At 35.2% G+C, this 18,359-nt stretch overlaps 2 long non-coding RNA genes across 2 annotated transcripts; one reads left to right on the plus strand and one right to left on the minus strand.

Annotated features, from left to right (window-relative positions):
• The first annotated feature begins 4,696 nt into the window (after nt 1-4,696).
• On the plus strand, nt 4,697-5,735 carry LOC149162579 (uncharacterized). The gene is made up of 2 exons (XR_016261937.1): nt 4,697-5,035; nt 5,150-5,735. It is a non-coding gene; the product is annotated as an uncharacterized LOC149162579 (long non-coding RNA).
• Nucleotides 5,736-9,584: 3,849 nt separating this feature from the next.
• On the minus strand, nt 9,585-15,607 carry LOC149162580 (uncharacterized). Its single transcript, XR_016261642.1, has 3 exons — nt 15,486-15,607; nt 15,160-15,249; nt 9,585-9,713 (listed from the first exon to the last, which is right to left on the minus strand). It is a non-coding gene; the product is annotated as an uncharacterized LOC149162580 (long non-coding RNA).
• Nucleotides 15,608-18,359: the final 2,752 nt, after the last annotated feature.

Consider the following 18,359-nt stretch of genomic DNA (forward strand, 5'->3'; position numbering starts at 1 on the left):
CATGTGAATCCATCTAAAATAATCACTTGGAGGGAGGAGCACCACCACCCAACCATGAATCACCTCTGATCCCCCCCGAGCCGAAGATCTTGCCAAGGATCAACTGTCCTCATTTGATAAATGCATTGGGTATTTAATACCCTCTTTCATGATTTAGCTACCATTAGCGGCGTCCCGCTTTTATGGATTTTTCCATTTGCCTAGGTATTTTTCGGAAAAGCTTGTCTTTATCTCCCATGAGGCTTTTCCACATAAAAGCTTCCCTTTATCTCCTGCAAAGCTTTTATGTCCAACAGATCTTTATCTCCCATCCATTCGATGGATATCCAATCCATCCAAGCTTATCTAGAATCACATCTAGAAGCTTTATCATGAAATATTCATCTCTATCCCATTCCTCATGGGATTTGGCAATAATCTCCTCTCTCTTGTGCTCCGCCCTCCAAGTGATTTATTTTATTAATTTATTTAATAACACATTTACTTTTCATATTACATATCACCTAGCTTTCCTCAGCTTAGGTTTAGAATAGTTTAACCCACAAGGAGGGTATCACACCTAGCTTTAACTCATCTTAGGTTTACAAACATTTAACACACAAGGGAGGATATCACATCTAGCTTTAACTTTGCTTAGGTTTACAATAATTTAGTATACAAGGAAGAGGTGTTACATTCTTAATGAGAAAATCAAGCCAGTACATTGACGTGGCTATATATATATATATATATATATATATATATATATATATATATATATATATATATATATATATATATATATATATATATATAAAATGTTACAATAGTTTAAATTTTGGAACCAAGTTTCCTTAACTGTCTGAGACACTCGAGTCGATTAGCAAGCCTACCGACTTTAAAATATGTATCTATATGTGAACTTGAACGACTAGCCCCTCCAACGGGCACTTATAGTTGCATTGAAGGTCAGAATTATAGTGGCATACTTTTTGGAGTAGATTTGAAGTTGAACTTGTTTAGGGAAAAATAATAGTGATTGTATATTGTTGGATTTGGTTATTGTCCCTAGTACGAGAGCCGAAGAATTTTTTGTTTTATCCTATATTCTATAGGGTGGCAAGGTGGTGCTTGGCAATGAAGTTGTAGCTTCCTTTAGCAGGTTGTCGCCTCCTTCTAGTGGATGTTAGTAAACCATTGGTTGTAGGTCCTTCCAGTAGTGGCTAGTAAATATCTTGGGGTTGTATCCCTTCCTGTTGTAGCTAGTAAATTGGAAGTTGTAGCTTTCCCTTGTAATACAAATAAAGTGTTCATATAATTCTTATGTACATTGCCTTGATGTGATGTTATTGGTTATTGAATTTGATACTAAATTGTAAAGAAAAGTTAAATATTGATTCCCCCAACCCCAAAAAAACATAATTTCCATCATAAAATGGATTGAAAATAATTAATATATAATGTTTTAATAAATTATTTCAATTAGAATGTTAAAAATATTAAGAAATATTTAATAAATAAATTATTTTTTAAAATTATTTTCACCTAAGTGGGTAAAAATACGAGAATGGCATAAAATTAATAAATCTATATGTTATTTTCATGTAAATGGATTAATCAATGGAAGTAACTTAGAAAAAGTGGCTCCTTGGGCTTTTTATGAGGTAAAGTGGGTTTTATTACGTAAAACTCATATGAACATGCCATTCTTCAATCCACCTAATGATTTTAGCTACATGATCACTTTTTATGTAATAAAATCATGCACATTAAGGAGATTTATATTGTTAGAATTTTGTGATGACATTCATAGATAGTTGAGATTATTTGGATGCTTGAGAAAAAGATGCCCACAAGTTTTATGGACTTGCAAATCAATTTTCTGATTCACTTACTTGATGACATTGAATTAATTAGGTTTCGTTGTGTCATTAGATGTTCTTCTTAGAGAGGACGATGGAAAAAATAAATGGGTTTGTTCAACAAAGGGAAAAACCATATGGCTTTATGGTGGAAGGGTGCATGGTATACTAGTCATTCTATTAGGCTAGTGAGTACATCAATAAAATTGATGGCATAGAAGGGGCACTAATTTGGGACAACCAACAAAATGGTGACAAAAGGGAAGGGGAGCTAGTCCAAACAAACAAATAAACAAAAAAGGGATGTGATAAATAGTAAGTTACTTATCCTTGATCAAATTTGTATAGAGCAACTATTTGTACTGCTTTGAAAATGGATTGCATATATTGAATCAATACATACACACATGTTAAGTTGTAGTTTTCACTATGTTTTTACTTTGATGTTTGTAGGGGATTTTACCTCACTACATTAAAGGGTTGTTGGATATCTAGTATGATATCCTCACGTCCATTCTTTAACAAAAAATATCCATATGACTTGAGGAGATTAACATTAACTATACCATAGATTTTCGATCAAGAGACTAGTTCAAGTTGGAATGAAATATCATGAATTTAATGCACAAGTATCAATAGTTGTTTTGGAAGAGCCTAATTTATGATGTTCTCTTTTTATCAACCTCTCATACAATGAATTTCCTCTTGATTGGATTTATTTGGATTTAATCCTTCTCACATGAGCTTTATAATCTAAAACACTCACACGACAACCTCTTTATTTAAACTCTAATTCCATATTTTGGACAAATATTATATGAATAATTAATACATTAAAATAATAATGAATAATATACAATGAAATTTTGAGAGGGCTGGGGGATTTCAGGAATGGGTTAATTTTCCATGTTTTTACCCCCCAAAAAAATTACTAATTTCATTTTTATTTTCTTTTTTATGACGAGTCAAGCCCAAATTTTATAGGAGAAAACTATTTTACCTTAAAAATATATAAAATTTTATAGAAACTATACAAAATTATTATAATTTTGAATATTTTTACGAAAATATCCCCAAATATTTTACAATTTGCATAATAGTGACTAATGTTACATTATATCCTTAAAATTTAAATGTGGAACCATAATAAAACAATCATATTGTTACACTATTAGTTCAACAACAATGCTCATCAAAATCCTTTTGGCACAACCAAAGACACAATACAAGAGGTGGAGTACTTAGTTCTTAGGAAACAAATCATAAATAATTATTAATTACTTTCACTTATTTCCTCTAAAAAGGTGACATGTTCAAATCTAGAGGAAGATAGAGTATATGCACCTTCATAAAGACTTTGGTACTCAAAATTGAGATCAATTCTTTATGCATATCTCATACACCAATGTGGTGGTGCCTAACTTAGCTATCACATAAAAAATAATTTATTATTATTATCATTATTATATAGTTTATTTTTCATGTTATTTATGTAAATTTATGAAACTTTTAAATTAATATTTTGTAAATATTAAATTAACAAAACAAAAAATTAAATTAGAAATAATAATGAATATATTTTAAAATTGGATAATAATTTTGTTATCACGTTTCAAAAGCTCAGAAGGATCAAATCACATTATATCAAAACCTTTTTTTACAATACCAAACTACAAGTCAAGAGATTTAATATTGTATTTTTGAAAAAAATATTAATATTACTTTTCTATTAACAATTGAATGAATCACAAATTTTCCTTGTACCTTAATTACTTTTTCCTTTTGAGCATTGAAATATAACACACATACATTTCATATTGAAATATATTAGTTAATAGGGATATTCATATAGTTTATTTAAGTTTCACATTGAAATATTTATAAGAGAAATATAAAATTTTCTAAAATTTTAATTACTTTACCTTAATATAAAATTATATTGTTTATTTAACTTAGGCATCTAAATATTTTATTTATTACTCTAAAAGTGAAAGTGAAATATTAACAAACCAAGTGAGCACAATGAGAATGTAATTATTAATATTTTATAATGTTGTTAATTAAAATTAACCAAATATATATAATCATTTATGTTTTTATTATAAGCCTTCTTTTTAAGGTACATGTGTCAAATTCAAGTTGAACTCGTACTAAATTGTAAAATGAGCCTTTGGCTTCAATTAACTTAATGCCTTAATTCATTATTTAAAAATGTGTGATTATCTTATCTTGTATTACATTAATTTGCTATATAACATTTTAAATATTTATATTTATGGAAATTTAAAATTTCTTATAACATATTTATTTATTTATTTAGTTTTGAATCATTAAAATATTTGCGCTTATATACATTTTAAAAACTACCTTTAATAAAATTAATTATAATTTTAAAAATGAAATCAAATACTAATCTCAGTTGTCAAAAAAAATTAATACCACATATATAAATATATATGTATTCATTATTATTATTATATTTTTATTCATTATTATTATTATATTTTTATTTAATAAAATCTATGTATATAATTTTATATCTTTGGAATTTCAATTTATTTAATTCATTTGATATAATTTTATGTTTTTGTATTTTAATCTTATAAAAACCATTTTATATTATTTTTATTTACAACATCGTTTAGAACCAATTTCCCAACCATGTGAAAATTGTGAAATTCAAACAAATATTAAGATGCTTATTATTTGAGCAGATGGAAAATTGAAAAGTATAGCTGGTTCGAAGTTCTACATACTATATCTTCTGGAAATAATATAATCGAATTAGGTTGCGTATTGCATGATAGAACGACATCATGATAGAACGACATCGAATTAGGTTGCGTATTACACTGTAAACATCACATGGTGATCGCTTTGGCTTTAGTGCTCACTACATTGTATTAAACGTTGCCGTGGCACGGCAGATGAACCCTTGGAGTCTGCGACCTTGGATTCCTCACCCCATCGACGGCGAAACAGGAGGGAGGCCCATCCAACGGTCTGGCTTCTTCCGGGAGGCTATTCTACCGCCTCACCGTGGTTATGCCTCATTCTTTCCTCTACCTGATGCGTTTGGGTTCTGCTGTCTGGTTTCTCCTTGCACGGTGAGCGCTCCAGTTACCAAAAGCAGCGAGTGGTTATGGAGCGGCCGAGACCTCCCTTGGCGCTAGGATAGCCCGATCACAAGCCAGGTTGTTGTGTACTTGCCAACTGACTGTAAAGCGTATTGCAGATTTCGTTTTCTCTTTTTCCAACAAGCTTGACTTTCTAAACTTCTACTGCTAATCCCAGTTTTCTGATCGCAGGATAGAGGGAGATGAAGCTGTAGATTCGGGAGTTTTCACACAGGCAACCCATTTCATGTGTTAGTGCTGGTCGTTTATTCCGGGTAAGCACTCTATGCAATTAAAGGTTGCGGGTCGAGGTCATGGATGAATTCCGTAGATTATCTGGAAATTTTACTCCAGTTTTGGAAGCTACAGTTCGTTCTTTGCTGTTATTGTTTAAATTCCCCGGTGTAGACCCGGATTGTGCGGGGTAGGGTTTACTGTTAACAGCTGAGGGCCCGCAGTGGTCCTGCGTTTGAGACCACTCAGGGTAATTTCCTCATGCAACTTCCAGCTTGTAATCTAACTCTATCTATAATCTTGTTGCTCTGGGTTTGCTAAAACTTAGGATTTTAATGGTTGTCCATACTCATGGAAGGACTTTATTACTTTTGAAAATACAGGTGTATGTTCGTAACCCTATTCTTTTGCGGGTTAGCGTTTGCACCATGTTGAAATCGCAGGTTGCAATAATTGTTCCCTAATGGTCTCTTATGTGATTATGTCTCTGCAACCTTTCCTGTTGACATTTAGATATATTTGTATAATTGTTATTTTTCCCTTTTCTGCGACTGTAATGAGACGGGTTCTGATATTATATTGGTTGTGCCTGCGTGTGGATGTTAAATGTGTAATTTCAACGCAGCCGAAAACCACCTATCTTGTTCGCGCCGCCTTTTGGCAAACGCTGTTTTTCCTTGGAGCCCTCCGAACACATTCACTGGCCGCCACGCGTCCCATGTACGAGCACCCAAAAACCACTTTCCCCGGACAGTAAAGTTCGTTTGAGTTGTGTGAGGTTGGTGTGCGAATTGCATCCGATCGGGTCAACACATGTGGACTCACTCTTACCGTCGGCTTCTAATTAATGCATTTAATGCATAGTCATAGTTTTAGGTAGAAATTTTAAATTTTAATGTTTTTATTACTTACGGAGGTATGGGTAAGTCTTTTTTTTATTTAATTTTGGTTGCACGTAAGTATGGGGAAATTAAGATAGGTATGGGCAAGTCAACGTGTGATTAAGTTTTTGTTTTTTTTGATATATGTAATTTTGTGTTCATTTTGTGAGTGAAGTGAAATGAAAAAAAACAGAGCACAGCAGTGCCATGAAAAAAAACAGAGCTGGGGTTAATTCGTGGATATGTAATGCATCAAGCGCAGAAGCGTGAAAAGGATGAAAGAAGTTTTTTTTGTGATTGAAATGTATTCTCCGGCATTATGAATATAATGAAAATATAAGATTTTCTTTTACAGCAGTAAAAGTAAGTTTTCATGTAAGGAATTTTTATTCTTACAACAGTAAATGTAAATGCTCTTTTACAGTAGTAAATGTGAATGAAGATTTTACACAGCAGTGTAAAAATCATTTTGTAAAAGAGAGACCGAGTTTGTTTTGTAAATTCCTCTCTGCACAGAGGATGAAATATGTAACAGTCTTTTGTTTTAATCAATAGAAATGCTTTATGGTGTTGCAATGGTCTCTTCTGAGTTAATTTGGTTTTAAAGAGGTTCTCTGCAAAAGATCCTGGACAGAGGAAACAGAGAATTGTCTCTGTAGTGAATTTTATTTGGTTTTGGTATTTTCTCCATTAAAAATACCCAACAGTGGATGGACTATGGTTTCAGGGGTTAACTGATTATGTTCTCGAAGTCTACCGTTCACTGTTTCTCTGTTTCTTTATATGAATTATAGTTTTCTTACAAGGCAGACGGGTACCCATTACTGTTTCTTGCATATTGAGTTTATTTATAATACTCCTGCATGTCTACACAGTTGAAATTGTTTTTAAAGGGGGTGACTGTTTCTATTATTATGAAGAAAATAAAGACTTACTGCAAGTTTTGTTAATGCTCTTGCTTCCAGGGTTATGTACCCTGTTATGTTTCTTTTGTTTTCTCCTTTTTGGGTTAATACTCGAAACTTCCCGGAGCGACTCGGACCCTAGAGGCAATCCTGTGGGTTTGTCTCTATGAAAACCTGAGTCGAAGAATTTCTTTTTTTACTCAAATACCCATAACAAGAATAGCACACTTACACTGCCCTAAAAATAATTAAGATTGAACTCTGTACAGGTGTTTCACTTCCCTCTGAATAACTCGACAGAATGACTCTATCTCCCAAACTATGTTGTACTAGCTGCCGCAGTCGTTTCCAGACCGGTATGGTGTTACCCTCTCTGAAAACGGGCCCCTAGCACTCTTGACATTCAAAGATTTGGACAACCGTCTCATCCCTAACGTATTATAATTTGTTTAAAATTGGTTCTTTTCCCCCTGCGAGTTAACTCATGCGGGTATCTCCCGAGACAGATTCAAATTTTAAATTTTCGCTTAATCTTTAAGCCTCATACTACAGGCTCCATCTGCTACAGTTTTCCCATAGACAGAATCTCAGCTTTAAACGATTCAGCTAGCCCCCATAGGTACCTATTCGTTTCTTGGCTTTATTTATTTATATTCATCTATCTACCACAGTTTTTTCCAGATACTAACAAAAGAACCTACAGCCCTTGACTGTTTATGAGAACATCCAGTATTATTCTTTTTATTTAGCCACTTCAAGTTTCCAGGTTAGACCACTTACCTGGCTTCTGCTGAAACAAATAGCACTCCTTAGAAGGTTCTTTGACGTTATTATCTGTCTGCTGTCCACCCAACCATGAGATACGTCCTCATCGACTGTATCTCCCCCCGAGCTCTCTTGCAAGGTCACTAACCTCTGCAAGTTCGTTGCACACCAAGTGCATGCTATCTGGTCATTACCAGACTTAGCATTTTCTTTTTTTTTTTTTCGTCTGACCTTTCAGCACGGTTTTTCCTTCCTTTTCAGCACGGTTTTTCCTTCCTTTTGCTCTTTTTTCTTGGAGTCTCACCCTTCAAGGAGGTAGTTAGGGTTGCATTCCGGCAACTGCATTTTTCCCTCCCTACTGAGAAGTTGCTAGTTTCTTTTAAGGCTTCAAGACATTTTTCCATAACCAATAATAAAAAAAATATTATTAATTCAAATAACCGTCGTTCTTTAGTTTGTAAACAAAGCATGGTAAATAAAATATTTACACTAAAATATTTACAATGTTCTGGGGCATCACATCTGGGTACATCACCTCCTCGGCCTTGGCCATCAAAAAAAAAAAAATGATTGTGTTTCCACGCCCACTTGCACCTAACTCCAGCACCTGATAAATTAAAATAAAATCAATGATTGTCTTGGTCCCTCCTCCTCGTCTTTCGGTCATATGCACGGTTTGTGATAGGTTGCAGAAGCGATGTAACAACAGCAGTGTGGGTGCATCACCTCCTCGGCCTTGGCCATCAAAATATTAAATGTCACGGGAATGCGTTCCATGGATGGTCATCCCACCTGTAGGCAGACAAAGTTATTGGTATATTAAATAACGCCTACTCCCCATGATTCACGTCAATAATTCCAAAGCAACCTGCAACCTGCAATAATTCGGCTACGTCTTATATATAATAGAACATTTGCCTCTAGAGTCTAAACCAATCACAATTACTTGATCGCCCTTCAAACGCATAATCAAACTTTGGGGAAACAGAAAATCTTCGAGTGCATTTATTCTTTTCCATATCGACGATCCAAAAACAATGTAACTAATGAAACAAAAGAATGGGAATTCAAATCATGACTTCTTTGTGCAGATGAAAAGAAAACGAAATCATGAAGCATGACATACTTGTATATATATTGCAGTGAAGGAAAACAAAAGGCACTTAGTATAGGTTGGTCTACTTACGTTGCCATTACCTGGTGGCATAAGTTGCCGATGTTGGGATTGTTGGTGTTCCGGTGTTGATTTTATTGTCGCTGTTGTGGCCGATGATGCGATTGTCGGCGATCTTGACGGTGTCTTCGGGCTTCACGGTGTTCACGGTGTCTTTGGGCTTCACGGTGTCTTTGGTCTTCACGGTGTTCACGGTGTCTTTGGGCTTCACGGTGTCCTTGGTCTTCACGGTGATGATTTTGTTGTCGTTGTTGTTGCCGATGATGGGATTGTCCCCGATCGTCGACCAATATGATTACGACAACGGCTACGACCCCGACCACGAAACAGTAGATCGAACAGTCCACCAATATGTTTACGACCACGGCTACGAAACAGTATTTCCCTAACTGTGATCCAATAACAATGTAATTAATGAAGCAATCATGGCGTCTTTGTGCAGATGAAAAGAAAGCGAAATCATGAACCAGCACATATTTGTGCATATGCTGCACTAAAGAAAGAGCAAAGTTACTGCCGTTACCTGGAGGCATAATTTGCCGATGTCGACATCGTTGTTGATGTTCACGGTGGTGTTGTTGCCCCTCTTGATTTTGTTGCCGGCTTTGTCGCCGACGATGGGATTGCCCACGATCTTGGTTTTGAGGCCAATGACGTTCTTGGAGCCGCCGTTGTGCCTATCGTCGACCATCTTGTTATTGCCGCTGAGGTTCCGCCCTGCTTCTTGGAAATTGCTCATATACTGGATGGTGCTCTTGGTTTCACTAAGTCCTTCAAAGCCAACAAGACTCCCACTTCTGGTAAAAAGAAAAAAAAAAAACGCCTTCAGTTCAACTCACTCAGCTAAATCGCATCAATACATAACAACTCACTCAGCTAAATCGCATCAATACATTACGTTGACATTGATAAGTTATTGTGTATCAATGCATAGCGCGGACATAGGTCAAACTTTGAATTTTTCAGTGCATGTGAGGACCATTTGATGTGTCATTGGCGTCTTCAACGTTTACGAAGGCGTTAGTTAAAATGTCTCATTTCAAACCAATAATTTGCAGTCAATCATTAAGTTAAAATTTTATTAAAAAATTAATAATAATAAGCATGCTTCATTAAACGTAATTTTCATCCATTCAATTTTAAAACTTAATCCATTCAATTTTAAAACTTTTATAACTAATACCAGTTTCCTGATCGCCAAATTTGGGGCAATGTTAACCAAATCTCTCTCACTATTATTATCTAAACCGTAACATCTCATTTCTTACATTTTACACAAAGAATACCAGAAGAAATATCGACTAAATAAATGAGATAAGTTATCTCTTATAGAAGTCCCAATCATAGACATGTCTGAAGACAGGCCTCTTAGAGCATGCAAGGCCGGAAAATCTCCAATATGAATTTCGTCATCTCCATGAATATAAGGGGCTTGGGGGCAGGACCCAAGTTTTTGGCCTTAAAAAACTTCTTTTATTCAGTTAGACCCAAAATTATTCTAATACAGGAAACAATGCATGCCTCCTCTGTTGCAATCTCTTACTTTAGAAAGATGTTTCCTTCATGGCACATCTCTGCCATCGAGGCGACCGGTCTCTCGGGGGGTTTAGTAGTCTTATGGGATCCGTCCTGGATCATGGCAAAAACATATAGATGCTTGGCAGGAATTCTGATTTCGGCTAAAATGAGAGGTCACAATTTTCCTATTAACATCCTCAATATATACGCCCCCTACAAGAATAGAATGCTATTCTGGGAGAATATTTTGGACTCTGAAATGCTTGATGTGGAAAATTTATTGATTGCAGGGGACTTAAACCTCACTTTAAATATGGACGAGATTTGGGGCAGTAACAGAAAGAAGGATCCTCTTGCCGAAAGGATTAAGAATGAATTACTGAAGAGAAATTATGTTGACATTCTCCCTCCTCGAATGATCTCGACATGGGAAAATGGCATAATTGAGAAAGCATATGTTGCTAAAAGGCTGGATAGGTTTCTTATTCATGCTAGTGTGATTGATTATATGGGTATGCCATTCTCATCAATTGAAAACATCTTCATTTCAGATCATAGGCCAATCATTTTAGGCTGGAAGGAAAAAGGTTTTAGGAAATGATACTCATTCAAGTTTAATAGCTTCTTTTTGGAGGATCCGGGCTTTAATGACCTCATCAAAAAAACTTGGAACGAGTTGGCACACAATAATCCTTCCTCGCTCTTGATGACATTTAGGGACAAAATGGTTTATATGCGTAAGGTGGTGAAAAAATGGCAATATGAGAAAAGGCAATCCAACAGAAAAGAGCTCAGAAACATCCAAAGGGCTTTGGACATGGCATCGGAGGCGATGGCTACTCATCAGCTATCTCTTGAGATGAGGTGTCTTATAAAGGAGTTGCAAAAGAAGAAAATAAAAATTTTAGAACAAGAGGAATCTTTTTGGCGTTTGAAAAGTAGAGCGATATGGCTAAAAGAAGGGGATAAGAATACAAAGTTCTTTCACAACTTTGCAAATGCCAGGCGTGAAAAAAATTCCATTTGGAAGATAAGAGATGGAAGTGGTCAGTTCATTTACTCTCAACAGGAAATAACAAATGAGGCAGTAAACTTTTTTGGTAAACAGTACCAAAGATCTGAAGAGAGCAGGTTTCAGGGTATTCTATGGGGCATCGAAGTTTTTCCTCAGATGTTTGATGAGGAAACAAATGATAAAATTTTTCAACCAATCTCTGAAGAAGAGTTGCTTGGAATTATGAAATCATTTAAAAGAGATAAATGTCCAGGGCCGGATGGTTGGACAATTGAGTTTTTTACTCATTTCTTCGACCTCTTCAAAGCGGATTTGTTAAGGATGATAGTGGGTTCAAGAATGGCGGGCAGTATCAACCCAAAGGTTGCTTCCACCAACATAGCACTCATTCTGAAGAAAGATGAAGCGGAGTCTTTCATGGACTTCCGGCCGATCTCCCTGTGTAATATCTCTTACAAAATTATTGCAAAAGTAATTGCAGAGAGAATAAAAGGAACATTATCCAAACACTAAACAGCAGAGCAGCACGCTTTTCTTAAAGGAAGGGACATACAGGATGCGGTGGCAAGTACACAGGAAGGTTTATTTGCTATTCAGGGAAAAAAAAGAGATGCAGTCATTCTTAAGATTGACCTCCAAAAGGCATACGACTGCCTCGATTGGGGATATCTAAGGTGTTTACTGGCAAAGATTGGCTTAAGAGCTGGTATGACAAACTGGATAATGGCATGTGTTGAGATGGTGAATTTTTCGGTGATCATAAATGGGATTCCCTCTCCTTTTTTCTCTGCATCCAGAGGTCTCCGGCAAGGATGTCCCTTATCCCCGCTTTTATTCATTCTGGCGATGAATACTCTCAGCCTTCATATCAATAAGGTCGTAGAGGAATTCAGATGTTATCCGCTTAAAATATGCAGGAGCATTTCGATTTCCCATAATCTTTTTGTTGATGACATTATATTGTTCGGAATGCTATGCAGACTTACATGGTTGTGTTACTATGAGATTTTAAAAAAATTTCAGAGGGCAACAGGTCTTCAAATAAATTATGAAAAGTCTGTTTTTTTCCATAATGATTCGTGCCAGGATGAGGTTGAATGGTTATCGGCTCTGTTTGGAATAAAAGCTCAATCTATCAGTCTCGGATTAAAATATTTGGGCTTTCAGTTAAAAGCCTCTGGTTATAAAAAGGCGGATTGGGTGTGGATATTAGATAGGTATTACAAGAAGATTTCCGCCTGGCAATACAGGTGCCTCTCACTTGCAGGAAGAGTGATCCTTGCTCAATCGGTTTTAAATCAGATGGTAGTATACTGGGCCCATCCATTTTTCCTCCCAGCAAGCATAATTATGGCAATGAACAAGCTTACGGCAAATTTCATATGGGGAGGGCAAGCGGGTAAAAAGAAATTTCATCTCTCAACTTTATCCAATATTTCCATGCCGAAGAGCTGTGGCAGATGGGGGCTTTTAGACTTGAAATCCTTCGGAAGGGCCTTGCTTTGTAAAACTCTGTGGAGAGGCATTTTTGAAAATGGTCCATGGAGCAATATAGTTCGGAACAAATATTTAAGAAGGAAGGATTTGGCATTTTGGCTCAGAAAAGAAAAGTTAGGCTCTTCTAAGGGGTCTCTTGTTTGGTTAAGCCTCCGAAGGATTGGTAATTTTTTCCTGGGAAACTTATCTTGGCACTTCCAATCAGGTAAAAATATTCTCATTGGGAAAGACCATTTTATGAGTGGTGCTGAGGCGATTGAGATTCAGGATTCATTACTAAATTTTCTCCACAGGAAAGGTCTGTTTTATTGGGATAGTCTAATTGCAGGTTGGCAGGGTCCGATTCCTCTTTGGAAGGAAGTTGATAGTCTGGGGATGCCGACAGACATTGCTTTTCAATGGGATCAAATCAGAATCCGCCTTAGAAACTGTGGAATCTTTCACTCGGAGAATCAGGATGGTCTCATGTGGAAAAGCTCGAAAGCTATGTCTGCTGTGCAGGTAAAAGATGTTTATAGAGACCTGATCGGCCTTAAGCCTTCTCTCCTTAGGCCTTCATTCCCGCCCATCTTCTGGAAATCGGGATGCCCCTCAAAAATGATCTTTTTCTCCTGGTTATCCTTCCACAATAGAAATCTCTCTTGGGAAAATTTAAGGAAACGCGGATGGCAGGGTCCTGGTGTTTGTCCCATCTGCTGGTCTGATGAAGAAAGCAACTTCCACCTTTTTCTAGATTGCAAGAAGACTCGTCTTCTTTGGAGAGCTCTGGAGGAATGCTATGGTATCCAGCATATGTCTCACTCCTCTATTTCGGAAGCTTTCTTATGGAGTAGTGTTCAAAAAAAATCATGGAGATCAGTAGTGTTCAAAAAAAATCATGGAGATCAATCTTCATCATATCTGTATGGTGTATTTGGAAGTGGCGTAATAAGGTTATTTTCAATAGCAAGGTTTCCCCTTTTCTGGAAATCATCTCCATTATTACTTCCATCTATGAGTCGATTCCGCAGTGCCTACCCAAGCGGCCGAAACAGAATGGTAATGAGGTCCCGCAGGAATTGTCTCCTATGCCAAAGGCTTTTTTTGACGGGGCTGAACAGGGAGGTCAATGTGGCTGTGGGGTCATCATCTCGGTAAACGAAAATTGTCATTTTCTCATTTACTGGAACGGGGGGAGAGGATCCAACAGCAAGGCGGAAGCGATGGCCCTTGCTGGCCTTCTTCACTTCTGCCTCTTTCTCAATATCCAGGATGTATCCATTTTTGGCGACTCAAAGGTCATGGTGGATGGTGTTCTTGGTAAGAATATCATTATGAAGCCGCAGCTCATTGGATGGATTGACAGGATCAAATATTTATGGAACAGGTCCAAGGGAGCTTCCATTCATCACATCAAAAGGGCCCTTAATCAGCAGGCAGATGATTTATCAAAAAGGGGTCTTCAGGCGGTTCCAGGCTTATGGTTTATGCAGGTCTCCCATGAGGGCAAAATCTTCTCCATTCAGGATTTCTTTCCTCCCGACTTTTAACCTTGCTTTTGCTTCGGTTCTGTTTCTTTCATCATCTTTTGGTTTTGTTTTCCATTAAGATCAGATGCTTCTCTCCGGATGTTGATGGTTGTTATCCTCCTGTTTCCAGTGAATGCAGGTCCTCCAAGCTTGATGTCTGCAATTCTGGCTCTCTTTTTGATATGGGCAGATTGTTTTGATCTTCTTTGTTTTCAGTGGATAAATACTGCCTTCTCTGATCAGTGAGGCTATTTTAGGCTCATACCTACCATGGCTGTTAGTTTCTTCTTTTGGCATGAACTGTTGATGCTTTTCAATTAGGCTGGGACGTATTTTTGTGTCAAGTTCTCCATTCCTTTGCATAGTTTCTTCTATATCAGAAACAGTTATATTGGTACCTAATGCTATGTTTATATTTCTGATATAAATACAATCATGCTTTTTCGATCTGAAAAAAAAGTTAGCATATTCACTCGAAAGAAAAAAAAAATGTTAGCATATTCACTGAAAAGAAAAGACGACTATTAATGTGGATAAGATCCAGCAAAGAGAAATGCGTTCTTAACGAAATTTCATCTAAAACACATACATAACAACTAGAAGTGGAAGGCTACCCAAAAAACATCTAACCTTATTTACAATAACCATCATTAAAAACTAGCCAGGGCCGTGAAAAAGCAAGATGCACACGGTTTTGATACTTACAGGAGCTAATGTGGAAAAACACCCAATCACCAGTAATATTGGTACCGGAATAGAAACACGCTATCCGGAAAATAGCACCAGTTTCAGGATCTGTCAAAAAAATTAATATAAATGATGTCAAACAAGCCATATTTATCTCATAATTGTTATGTCTGGATTTATTTAATGTATACTCAAAAAGGAGAAATTTGGAGTCCATTTTTCTATCCAAATGGGTAGAGAACAAGAAGTCATCAATAATATACCCAAACAGGCAACAACAACACGCCATCAAAAAACACTATCCCTATAAAAACACTAACCATAAAAAAACAGTTATGATATACCTCTCTAGATTTGAAGAGGCCACACAGGTCAGTAAGGTGAAAGGAGCCCACTCTTATGGCAGCCACAGAATTCGATTTTTGGAAGAAGTAATATCCGTTATCAGAATCGAGAGACCAGGAAGTAATAACCGTTATAACAATCGAGAGGCCAGAGTCGTCTAATAACGGCCACGAAACCTCTTTATAGTGTGGGTGGGATGGTGCATTCCTTGATAGTATTGGGAAAATTGGGAAAATTCCTGAGGGTGGGATGGTGCATTCCTTGATAATATTGGGAAAATTGGGAAAATTCCTGAGGGTGGGATGGTGCATTCCTTGATAGTATTGGGAAAATTGGGAAAATTCCTGATAGTATCGGGGAAATATTAGGCAAAATTCCTGGTAGTATCTAAGAAAATCCCTGAAACAAACTTCTCTAGAATTTAAATTGTGTAATGGTTGGGTATAATATTTTAATTTTCTGCAGAATATAAATTGTGTAATGGTTATGTATAATATTTTAATTTGAACAGTCAACCATTAATATTTAATAAAAAATATTTAATTTATTATTAAAATTGTTTAAAGTTTTAGTCAATATTAATTATTTAATCTCATATATTTTAAATTTTATTAATTAATTTTTATTTTTAAAGTAATGATATAATAAAAATATATCTGCCTAATTATGGCTTTTCCACGTCTAAACACATGTCGATTTAATTTTATTTTGCTTCAATAAAATTACGGTTTTTGCTTCTGAAAAAACAATTAAATTAAAACAAAATCATTTTAAACTCTTCCAAAAGCTTAATACATGATATACGATTAACATTGATATATGCTAACCTTTTAAAACGGTCAAATGTTACTGAAGATCAGGGCCTCTCATCATACAAAAGATGACTCTCAAGAAATTTACCATACCCGGTTGCACAAACAATCTGTCACTGCTCTGCTTAGCACGTCATATTTTCAAAATCTGCCAAAAATCATTAAGAGATACATTTGAAATGCACATTGTTTATCCAGCGAAGATAATTATTGTGTGATAATGACCAGTATATTATTTAGAACTTTTTAACCGATCATTCGCCAATCCTATTAATTAAATAAATCACGACGACTTACAACTTTTTTTAGTTGAAATATTAAAATACAATTCAATGATCCATGAATTATGGAGTGCAGCTGCTCTATTTTACTTCGTTAATTCAAACACACACCAAAAGAAATAAAAATTGACAACAGATAAGTGACCATTTAAAAATCGCAATGATTTCCTTCTTTGGCGGACCATAATGTTAATTAAGCAATATGATGTGCTGTCATGGTTTAGGTGCTTATAGATCTGATTGGACGAACACTAATTTTTTTATTATTAATTGAGATTTTCAAAACATAAAATATGACCAACATTTCAATTGCCTTCTGCCGCAGCGGTGCTGGCTTAACGAATATTTCTTCAATGAATGCAAAATATTTTATTCAGTCAATCGCGCGTAGATGGTAGGTAAATGAAAATAAATCACGAGGGTGGGAGATTGTGCGTAGATGGTAGGTAACTGAAAACAAATCACCAGGGTGGGTGATTGCGCGTAGAGAACGCGTGGAGTAGGGAGTCAAATTGTACAAGTGGGGTTAGTGAGATTACGGAGCTGGAGTCACCAAGGATGGATGTAATTGATGGGCGTAGAATTATTTTTAATGTGATTTTTTGGAAGTTTTTTTTAGGAATTTTTCTAAAATTTGATAAAAATTTATTGAAATCACAAGTTTGATGGATAACTTTTGCATAATAAAAATGCCCTTAAAATTTTTCATGGTGATAAATCTATATGTACAATAAAAAACTAATTTAAATAACACAAATTAAAATTTCGCGACAATTTTTTACACCAAACGAAAAACTCAAAAAAAAATTACATTAAAAACAAATCTAAATTTTCATGATTCCACACGTAAAACCATATTAGACTTCCCAGAAGTTAACTTCCCGGTATATGCATTCAGCCTGTCATTTACCGTGAAGTTTCCTTAGAAGCTTCTGGTTGTGGCTCGACGTGGGGCAACTAATACATACCGTTAACGTAATACCATATTAGACTTCCCAAAAGTTAACTTCCCGGTATATGCGTTCAGCCTGTCATTTACCGTGAAGTCTCCTTGGTTCGAGAAGCTTTTGGTTGTGGCGCGATGAGGGGCAACTAATACATACCGTTACAATTGTGATGGAATATCCCAAAAAAAAATCGTTATAGAATAAGATCTAAATTGATCACATGGTAAATAAATAATTTTAAATATTAATAAAATTTAATTTAAATAATAAAATAATTAAAAAGTATTTGGTTTTTAGTTTAAATATAATTAAATTAAAATAAAAATTAATAAAAAAATTAAAATGGCATGTTTTTATATTGTAATAACATGACAATTGTATTTAGGTAAAAAAATGTAATAACATTTTATGCAATTATATTTGTATACTAATTTGTAATTAATATTTTGATTTAATAGTGATGATGATGATGGTTAACGTCCACTGAGAGCAAATTTTGGTCTATCGAACTTAAAGAAACAAATTATTTAGTTTGATTTAAGATTTTATTCTTATGCTCAAAAAGCTTGGAGAGAAGCCTCCCAAGCTCATTGTATTTTGACCACCTAAAAAGCTAAGAAGGTCAATATTACAACAAAGATTTTGAAATATTAACTACTATTATTATATTAAATATATTTATTTCATAAATATTAAAAAAAACAAACACTAATTATAACATATTTCTAAAGCCTTCAACTTACCATTTAAAAAACAAATTATTTACAAAACTACTAAAAACTAAAATATTTTAATGTAAAATGATTTATAATTAAAAATAAATAAAACTATTT

This window comes from Pinus tabuliformis, chromosome 5_2 (assembly GCF_031772625.1).
Source record: "Pinus tabuliformis cultivar Carrire ecotype Pingquan chromosome 5_2, CPIR1, whole genome shotgun sequence".
In the NCBI taxonomy this organism is placed as follows: Eukaryota; Viridiplantae; Streptophyta; class Pinopsida; order Pinales; family Pinaceae; genus Pinus; species Pinus tabuliformis.